Source organism: Propithecus coquereli, unplaced genomic scaffold, assembly GCF_000956105.1.
Source record: "Propithecus coquereli isolate 6110/MARCELLA unplaced genomic scaffold, Pcoq_1.0 Scaffold142, whole genome shotgun sequence".
Classification (NCBI taxonomy): Eukaryota; Metazoa; Chordata; class Mammalia; order Primates; family Indriidae; genus Propithecus; species Propithecus coquereli.
This window is the reverse complement of record NW_012138525.1, coordinates 7,070,225-7,081,172: the sequence shown is the minus strand read 5'-3', so window position 1 is coordinate 7,081,172 and position 10,948 is coordinate 7,070,225. Positions and strand designations below refer to the sequence as shown.

Genomic DNA, 10,948 nt, shown 5'->3' with positions numbered 1-10,948 from the left:
CCACTCTGTACGACAGGAAGATCAATGGAAAGAAACAAATATTTGTGGGGCATAAACTAGATTGTATGTGTAAAGCATTTTCCCGTTCCCCAGCCCCAATATCTCATTATTACTTTTTTTTAATATATAAGGAAATTAAGGCTTACAAGGTACAGTAACTTACTCAACCCACACAACTAGTAAGATCTAAACCAATCTATCAGATTTCAAGTCCACTGGTAAAGGAAAAATTTTTGTTTTGTTTTTTCTTTTTGAGACAGAGTCTCACTCTCTTGCCTAGGCTAGAGTGCTGTGGCGTCAGCCTAGCTCACAGCAACCTCAAACTCCTGGGCTCAAGTGATCCTCCTGCCTCAGCCTCTCAGGTAGCTGGGACTACAGGCACGCGCCACTATGCCCAGCTAATTTTTTCTATTTTTAGTTGTTTGGCCAATTTCTTTTCATTTTTAGTAGAGACGGGGTCTCGCTCTTGCTCAGGCTGGTCTCAAACTCCTGAGCTCAAATGATCCTCCCGCCTTGGCCTCCCAGAGTGCTAGGATTACAGGCATGAGCCACCGTGCCCAGACAAAACTTTTGTTTTTAAATTCTGAAAAATTTCAAACATTGACAGCGTTTGTTTTCTCCATAACAATGCTATGGTACTGGAATAAGAAAAAAGAAGTTGAATACCAGCTCTGCCACATACTAGTGAGGTACCCTTGAGCAAGTCACTATCTCTCTGAGCCTGTCACCTCATCTAGAGATAACACCCTCTATATCACAGTTTTGTTATAATAATTAAGAGGAAAATTCCAATGTATACATCGATTAACTCTTCAAGAGTTCAAGTATTCCCATCTGTAACCCTCTACATCTCACTGATGTCAATTACCTCCCTAATCACAAAACTCTGGAACCTTAAAGCCAAAAGCAAACCAAGATGTCACCTAAGCCAAGGTCCTCATTATAAATATGCAGAAACCAAGGCTCATAGATGGGAGATGACTTGTTCAAGACCTCAGAGAAAGAACTGCACAGGCTGGGCTAACGGTCACATCTGATTCCCTGCTGGTGATCCTTCTGCCATGCAGCATTCCAGTCCTGGAATTCAAGTTTCCATTTAGTGACTGTGAATGTCAATAAGAATGAAAACAAAAATCTCTGAGAATTAAAACACCTTAATTCTGTGCCCATTTGGGTGATCCTACGTTGTCACATGATTTCTCTGGACCATCTGTCATATGATTTCTCTTGAAGACTATATGCCTTCAAATAGTAAAATCAGGGCCTAGTTCTTTGAGCAAGTAGAAAATCTCTCTAATGCAAACCATGCAGACCATGGTGACTCAGGATGAGGAGGCTGAATGTAAAATGTCTCTGTCCCCAGTCCCCACTATACTTCCAAGGGTTGTCTCCTAGGCTTTCTCTGGGACCTCAGTGCTTAATATTCATTCTAACCAGATTCCCTCTGCTAACCTAGTAATTAACTAGCTAGGGAGAAGGTAATAGTGCAACATTATAACAAAAATATGTCCATGTTTTACCTCTTAGTCCCCTAATCTTCAAGAATTATAATTAGTATAGTTTCTTAAATGATATCTGACATGTGCCTCATTTAAAATTACTCTCTCAGGTCAGATGCAGTGGTTCATGCCTGTAATTCCAACACTTCGAGGGCTGAGGTGGGAGGATCACTTGAGGCCAGGAGTTCAAGACCAGCTTGGGCAATGCAGGTAGACTCTGTCTCTACAAAAAAGTTTTAAAAGTTAGCTGGGTATGATGGCACATACCTACAAGTCCTAGCTACTCAGGAGGCTGAGGTGGGAGAATTGCTTGATCCCAGGAGCTCGAGGCTGCAGTGAGCTATGATCACACCACTGCGCTCCATCCTGAGTGATAAGAGTGAGACCCTGTCTCTAAAAATAAAATTACTCTCTCAAAAAATAAAAATAAAATAAAAATCACTCACTCATTTTCCCCTCTGAACAGCCTGGTGAGTTGGTTTGGGCATCTGAGAACACATCCCCATTACAGGAGAAGAGGTGACTGACACCTGGAAGGTGACTGAGGTCTGGAAGGTGACTGACATCTGGAGGTAAGCGCTTAGCCAGTTCCAAAGCTGGCTGCAAAGTGAGAACAAGAAGAAGCTCCTGGCCCCCAATGCCACTCTCATCTCAGGGAACACTGCCTTAGAGTCCCCAGTTGCAAACCAGTGTACCCCATCCCCCCAAAAAGGAGATATATAGTGTCTTCAAGGACATGGAAACAGCCTATAACCTATAGTCAGCAGGCCCAAACCAGCTCAATGGGAATGTCCACCTCATCTTTGGCCCTCTTTCAGTGTTTCCTAATTCAGGGATGATTTCATTATTCATCCAGCTCCACAAGCCAGACTCAGACCAGGAAACTGCCCTTGAAACCCCTTTCTACTCCATCCCTCTATGTACAGTCCATCATCAAGTTCTACCACTTTTTTTTTTTAAGCCTACAGCATTCAGTATTCCCAGGCAGTATCCCATCCAAGTACTACCCAGGCTGGACCCTGCTTAGCTTCCAAGATCAGACAACATTGAGCATGTTCAGGGTGATATAGCTACAGACAAATCCTATCACTTTTGCCTACTACTAAATGTCTCTTGAATTTATCCACTCCATCTCCATTACCAACAAGTAAGCCCAAGTTACCACTCTCTCTTACCCAAACCACTGCAAAAAGTTTCTTGATTGCTCTCTCTATCCTCACAAACCCTTCTCAGGGATACACACTTCAGCATAGCCCCAGTGATCCTTCAAAACACAAATCTGGGCCGGGCGCGGTGGCTCACGCTCGTAATCCTAGCACTCTGGGGGGCCGAGGCAGGAGGATTGCTTGAGCTCAGGAGTTCAAGACCAGCCTGAGCAAGAGTGAGACCCCGTCTCTACTAAAAATAGAAAGAAGTTAGCCAAACAACTTAAAACAGAAAAAATTAGCCGGGCACGGTGGTGCGTGCCTGTAGTCCCAGCTACTCGGGAGGCTGAGGCAGGAGGATCGCTTGAGCCCAGGAGTTTGAGGTTGCTGTGAGCTAGGCTGACGCCATGGCACTCTAGCCCGGGGAACGGAGTGAGACTCCGTCTCAAAAAAATAAACAAAAAACCCCACAAATCTGATTACTTCACCTCCCCATTTAAACTTGTCCAAGCGTTCCCAATGCTCTTAGGTTAAAAAGAACACTTCTTCTACCAGTCACACCTGGTCTGCCCCTTGAGCTTCACCTTGCACCAGATCTACCTCACCCTTGGGGTTCCAGTCACACAGATTTCTTTCAGTTACTCGAAACCGCCAAGCTCCCCATTGCCTTAGACCCTCCGCACATCCTTTTTCTTCCCCTTCACTTAGCTAGCTCTTACTCATCCTTTAGGCTCTTCGGTTAAGAGACTGGTTCCAGGAGCCCCAAAAATACCAAAGCGTGGGGATGCTCACAGTTACTTACATATTAATAAAATAGTGTGGTATTTGCATATAATCAAGTTCATCCTCCTATATATTTTAAATCATCTCTACAGTACTTATAATATGTAAATACAAAGTAAATAGTTGTTATACTGAATTGTTTTTTTTTAAATTTGTATTCTTTTCCATTGTTGGTTTTTGTTTGTTTGTTTGGTTGGTTTTTTTCTATTTTCAAACCAAGGTTGGTTGAATCTGTGGATGTGAAATCACTAATAAGGAGGACTATTTACATAATATCCATCTTCCCACCAAGGGAAGAAGCTCCATGAGGTCAGAAACCAGGTCTGTTTTTGATCACCACTGTCACCAGCACTTACTTAACTACGCCTGGTATATATTAATAGCAGGCCTTCAAATGTGAAGTAAATGAATGGTAATGTGGTAAAAGGAAAGGAAACTAATAGTCTCTCAGCACTGGCCAGGTACCAGGCACTTTGCTATGTATGCATTTCTCATCCTCACAACAATATTTTAAGGTAAGTATCATTAACCTCATTTTGCAGACATGAAAACAGGCTCAAAGAGACAAAGCGATTTGCCCAATATCACACAACAAGTAGATGGCAAAGCTAGGATTCTAACCCAAGCCTGACTGACAAGTTCTTTCCACTGCAAAATTCTGCCTTCTTTTGAAAAGCCTTTAAGCCAATGGTGAATTCTATCTCTCATGGGACTTTCTAGAAGATGGCTCCACAACCAAAGGAAGCCACCACAGACTGGCAAGGTTCAGAACAAACTACAGAAATGAGGCCTAACAGAGAGAGCTCAGAGTGGAATAAGCTAGTTTTAAGAACTCAGCATAGAGTATTTCACTTCAGAGTAAGTTATTAAAAACAATTTTTTTGTTGTTGTAAGATTCCTATTTAACTAAGTATGCATATCACCAAGACAAAAATCCCAAGGTCTCCCTTGGGATTTTGAGCATAATGTCAAGCAAAAGGAAGGGGAGAGCATTAATATGATGGTAAGGGGAAATAATCTCATAAAAGATGTCTTTAATGACTTTGATCCCTCTATTCAAAATCATAATGTGTAAAGAGGTAGTGAATATCTAACATCTTCTTTCAGAAATAAAATAGAGTAAAACCGATTTATGAAAAGGAAGACTAGCAAAATACAGTCACAGAGGTAAACAGCCAAGAGAATAACTGCTAAAATCATGTTGGGATTTTACTCTTCTCTATTTAAAAAAGGTATGTAAACTGAAGCCAACGAAAGAGACAAACAGCTCCTAATTGAAAATACACAGTCACCCTAGATTTGTCTCTTACTGGGCACTAAGAAACTAAACCCAGGAGAACTTTTACTGAAAGGAAGCGGGGGTGGAGATGACATTGAGTATTATGCAGCCAACTTCATTTTCAGTCACCGTTTGAGAGGGGGGCACATCAGCTTGGGGGTGAGGGAGAGTGGAGGAGAAGGAAGGCCAGAAAGGCCCTCAGGCTCAAGGCCACTGCCTCAGCTCAGGCAGCAATAAGCAAAAGCTGAGGTCTAGAAACACAGCCAACACTAAAAAGCCCAGGCTGTATTTTTTTAGAAACAGATCCTGAAGCTAAAGCAGCTTAACATATTAGAAGGGACCATTCTTATGACATTTAAAGCAAATTTTCCAAATTCAGATGAGGTGTATTTTCTTCTAAGGAAAAATTTTTTTTTAATAAAATTTCAATTTGCTGGCCTTTTCTGAGTTTGCAACATTTCCTAGTGGCTTTTCCACAAAGTTTTAAGTGACTTTCTTTGAAGAGAGCTATTTAATGCCATGATTGTAGAAAACATTTGTTCATAATTATCCAGACATAGACTGGAACAATGCTGAAACAAGAGCAGCATGCAAAATGTATTTAAGGACTATCATCCCAAAATGCTGCTAAAAGCTATTAACCAGTATGTGTTAATTGCCACAGCATTCATATTAATTTTCACTTCAGGCTCGACATTGTGGAATATTTCCCCTGATACATTTTAAACAAAGTTTAATTTAAGGAACTGCTTCTATCAACACTTATGAAAATTAACAGCCAAGCAATTAGCACTCATGAATTATCCCTTCCCCCATGCTCTCTGCAGCTTCCCTGTTAAAACAGTTTCTAACAGAGAAATGGTTACTTTCCAACAAGTTAACACAATCAAAGTCACAGTTGTCTCTATGAACCAAAACTGGTTTGATTTTTTAAGTACTTGTCAGGGCAAACATCCTGTCTTACATTTAGAGAGTAGTATTTAGGTAAGTCAAATAGATACTTAATATGTTAGTAAACTGCCAAGCAATTACTAATATCAAACTATTTTTTCACCACATGTTTAAAAAATAGCCATCCCTCCCCCCAAAAAGAAGTAATTACTTGTCTTAGTCTTCCTATTTGAAATGAAAGGTCCAAGCACCACTGGACTACCTCAACTTCAGCACGCAGACCACCTTCATCCAGTTCAGTCTGCATGTCTCGCTTAACCACACTATTCAAAAATCCTGGTTTTAAAAACGCATCACTCAATCCTGTCAACAACCTAATGAAGTACATAGGAGAGAAATCATCACTGCCCCCCTATTCCTTTACAAAGAGAAAGCAGCACAAGTGGATATTTGTTGAGTGTTTCCCATGTGCTACATGTCCTGCTAAACAGGCCTCATTTTATGTAATCCTCATGAGGAAGCTATACTGTCATCATTTCACCACAGAGGAGGACTGGAGCTTGCAGGGGAGAAAAAATATTTTTTCCTTCTACCCTTGTAAGTTCTGAGCTGGGGCCTCTGTAACAAGAGACAAATAAACAAAAGAAAAGCAAAGAAATTTATTTAATGTAAATTTTATGTGATACGGAGCCTTCACATGGGAATGAAGACCCCAAGAAATGGAGTAAGTGGAGTCATTGGGATTCAAACAAGGGTTGCTTTACTAACTCAATTACACTGCCTCTCAGCCTAGCATCATCCTATCTGCTGGTCTCAGCCTTGTGAGGAAGGAACACTCATCTCTTTTCAGAGGTGAAGAAACTGAGGTTCAGAGAGGTAAAAAAACTGACTGAGATGACATAATTTGATAATCAGTACCATTTTTTATTATTAACTGTTTGACTGGAAATGGGTACTTGAACTTCTGATGGTCTAGTAATGATGATGATAATATCTGCAAACTGTTTGACCAGAATAGTGATGATGTACTAGTAAAAGCTTCTCAAATAAGTGATAAGGCATGAAAATGGCAAAGTTTAGGCTGGGCACAGTGACTCACACCTGTAACCCTACCACTCTGGGAGGCCCAGGCTGGGAAGATCGCTTGAGGCCAGGAGTTTGAGACCAGCCTGAGCAAGAGCAAGACCCACCTCTACTAAAAATGGGCTGGGCCTGGTGGTGCACACCTGTAGTCCGAGCTACTCCGGAGGCTGAGGCAGTAGGATCGCTTGAGCCCAGGAGTTTGAGGTTGCTGTGAGCTAGGTTGACGCCCCGGCACTCTAGCCCAGGACAAGAGTCCCAAAAAGAAACAAAAGAAAAGAAAAGAAAAAGAAAATGGCAAGGGTTAGATTTATTTCTTAAAACACGACCTATTTTGAAACAGGTGGAGAAGCAGGTCAAAAAATCCTCATATTCTGAGGCACTGCAATTGGTGCTGAGTATTTCCTGCCTATCAGCGGAGCCCACTCCGTTGTCACCTCAAAGCAACTCCTTGTCACAATCAACAGTTTCCACACACAGTGAAATCAGAAGGACTGGTATAAGAAGTTTTCTATTTGTCACAACCTCTTAGAACTGATGTTTTATTTTGTTAATAAGGCTATTCAGAGGTCCTGTTCTCAAAAATGCTGAAAAATTCAGGCAAATGGCTGAAGCAGATTTTGCCTGGTCTGACCAAAACATTCCCTAAAACTGCTTTGCACTCTACCTTGAACTTCAAATGATCAGTAAACAGAGTTATTGATAATCTAAGATTCTAAAACAGCATCACCAATCTACCAAAGAAATAGTATAAACACAATAATAAATCAGATCAAAAAATTGTTAAAGCATATACCTAAGTACATGCTTTCCCTCTCGATTTCATGCCTTAAAAATTTATTAACCAATCACTATAAAAAAAACTTTTCATAAATTATTAACCAGCTACAAGAACCAAAAATTACCTGAAAATATTCACTTCAATTTAGCACAATAGCTAAGAGATGCTCATCCTTAGAATCATTAAAACCAACAATCCAGTTTGTACAAACTGCTAAGAACACTAGATGTGCTTGCGGAACTACAATGTAATTGTAAAGCCATACCAAAAGCAAAATCCTTTTCTCAAATCTAACGCCAGTTTAATCTTAAGGAGGATTTCACAGCAGTTAGTCTCTTGAGGAAATACATAATTAAGTAGTTTTTTAGCATATTTAATTAGACCCCAAACTCTTCCCTGTCCCCTTCTCTCCCTAATTATGTACCATTTACCCAAGAGACCTAAGCAACTCAGTTAATTATGTAAATAAGGCAAACGTTATTCCCAAGAAAAGCATTCTGAATATTTGTAGGGAAAAAACTATACATATTTCAGAGGCTTTAACAAACCTTTACAAAAAATACACAGGAGTATCAAAATACATGGAAAATCCTTACATTTGAGGCAAAAAAATACAGTTCCAATGACAAGACGGTGAATCATTAAAATAGGACACTCATTTCATTTCTTAAATATGAGCTGAATAAAAATAAAATAATTTTAAGTTACAACAGCAACAAAAATTTAGTGCTGAACGTCAGATGATTTATGGGAAGAATCAATCTGGAAATTATTAAAGTCGACTCTCACGGAAAAGGCTTTATTATCAAGGGGTTGACATGATCTTAACTCTAGAGGCAGCCACAGTGCTGTTATAACTACTACAATCCCATTATTATGCAATCACAAAATGCTAATTTGATCATTTTGAGGTGTTATTTGAATAGTCATTTTAATTTCTAGGTTACAAAGAGGCTTGACTCAAGTATAATTCTCTATTAATCATTGAGATGTCATTGAATATCATATTGATGCATTTCACAAAGATAAAGACTAATTTAATATGTACAGTACAATATCCTTCAAATATTAGCCACTTTCATTACATATCTGCCAAACGCATCAATATTAAATAATAGATGAGAACAAGGATTTAATTGTATTTTAGCAATTATAATAGGAGAATAATAAAATAGTATCGCATCATAAGATAGACTTATCGATATATAAATCTTTCTTAATCAATGTGTAATGGTGACTGTTCCATGCTCACATCTTTTGTAAATTACAAATGAACTTGCTATGACAAAAGCATTGAGAGTCTTATATGTAAACGCACATCCAGCAAAAATAATTCCTTTGTGACTGAGGAACTGGCTTACTTTTAAAAAAAATTTCTCTTTGGCAATATCCAAAGGATATCTATCTAATAACAAGTTAGATATACATATCTCAACCAGAGTTCATAAGCTTCTGACAAATCCAACCCTAAGCAATTAATAATTAAGTCTAATGGTATATGGAGAATTCTAGAATATATTTTAAAAGATCTATGCTATTTTGTTGGCATAAAAGCATTATCACACAATTATTCCAGAAATTACATCCTCGAACAATGAAATGGTATCAGGTAATGGAAGCAAATAAATTCCAGCCAGGTAACTTAATACCAACACAAATTTCTCACATACCTAAATGAATCAATTATAGTATTTTTTAAAAATCCTAAAGAGTCAAACTCAGCCATTTTCCCGAAACTGGCATTCTTGTCCCTCAGGGAGAAACTTCCTTCTCTTCACCACATTCCACAAGGAGAACAGAAGAAGGCAGCACAGGCAGGCTTTGCATCAGTACAATCTATAATTTACTAAAAGTGCTTTCAGATGTTTTTTTGGAGAAAATATCCTGAGCATATTAGGAACTTTATGCTATTTATATATTTTGTTTCTAGTTCTTGCCCTCTTTCCCCAGAAACATCAATAATCTCATATGCCAATGGCCACACAGGCTTATTTAAACCTATGGCAACATGCTGAACTGTATGAGGTAAAAGTGTTTCAAAAACATCTCTTTGCTCAAAGATGACAACTGACAGAACCAGCACATGAATTTTTTAAAAAATGCAATCATAAGCAAAGAGCTATATGTTTATTAAACGCAGTGGTGTTGAAATAAGACAAATTGTACATGACCCCTCCAGGGAAAATGCTATCACTCAGCACCCCCACACAACTGCCAGGCAGCAAACATAATGGCAATAAATATAAAAATCAACTCTTACTGTCTCCTGAAAAAGACCCAGCTCAGGTCAGCACAGAGACACAGAATGGCCGGGGGTAGGGGGAAAGGGTGCTGCACATGGAACTAGGCTCCACCTAAAACAGTGGCCATTTTTCTAAAAGGAAAATAATACTTTTATTTTATAACAGCAAATTGTTAGATCAAACAGGCAAAAATAATAAAGTCATCCTCAGCCAGGCACAGTGGCTCACACCTGTAATCCCAGCACTTTGGGAGGCCAAAGTGAGAGGACTGCTTAAGGCCAGGAGTTCAGGACCAGCCTGAGCAACATACTGAGACCACATCTCTACAAAAAATTTAAAAAGTTATCCAGGTGTGGTGACATGCCTCTGGAGTTCCAGCTACTCTGGAGGTAGAGGAGGGAGCATTGCTTGAGCCCAGGAGTTCGAGGCTGCAGTAAGCTATAATTGATCATGCCACTACCCTCTAAACTGGGCAACAGAGCAAGATCCTGTCTCCAGAAAAAAAAAAAAAGTCATTCTCCATAGCAAGAGTCACACAAGATCCCCCTAGAGTGAAATACTGAGCTGCAAAGCCGTAGCTTAGAATTCTGAAATGAAGTTCAAACCTCAACAATTTCTGCAGTTATAATAAACAATCAGACAAGACAATGCAAACTGCCTTCTAAAACCACTTTCAAGGCATTCCCAATGCAATTAGACCTTGATTAACCACAATCCAACTAACCCAAACTCTCAAGTATACTTAGGAAATACAATAGATACACACACACACACATACACACACACACAAACATTTGGGAGGATTACAACAGAACAGTCCTAATATATCTGTCTATATACAGAGAGAGAGAGAGAGAGAGAGAGATATCTCAGGACTGTTTTGTTGTAATCCTCCCAGATATATCACAGTGGAAACAACATTGGCCCAAAATCATACCTTTTTACATCTACAGTCTTAGAAAATGTGAGTGACATTTCGTAATTGTCAACTGACATCTTATGATGCATTTTTGAAACTCTGAATCTAATAATAACACCAACAATTTCACTCAATTACAGTTCTACTTAAAGGGACAAAGTCTCACTTTTACTTACCTTGCCATCGAATTTGGAATACTCATTAAAGGGGTTATTCAACTGCAGAGGGCACTGCTCCAGGCGTACAGATAATATTGACTGCTTTCCGGAACTTGGAGGCTTCTCTTTGAGGGATTTTTTTTCAAACAGTGACTTTAACTCCTGGGCTG

General features: G+C 39.4%; 1 protein-coding gene across 2 annotated transcripts in view; it reads right to left on the bottom strand.

Annotated features, from left to right (window-relative positions):
• The window catches only part of MAPKAP1 (mitogen-activated protein kinase associated protein 1), a 204,223-nt gene extending 193,275 nt beyond the window's left edge, over positions 1–10,948 (bottom strand). For both annotated transcript variants that reach the window (XM_012639818.1, XM_012639819.1), the window contains exon 1: positions 10,797–10,948. The gene's annotated coding sequence lies outside the window, so the exon portion shown is untranslated. The remainder of the gene's footprint in view (positions 1–10,796) is intronic.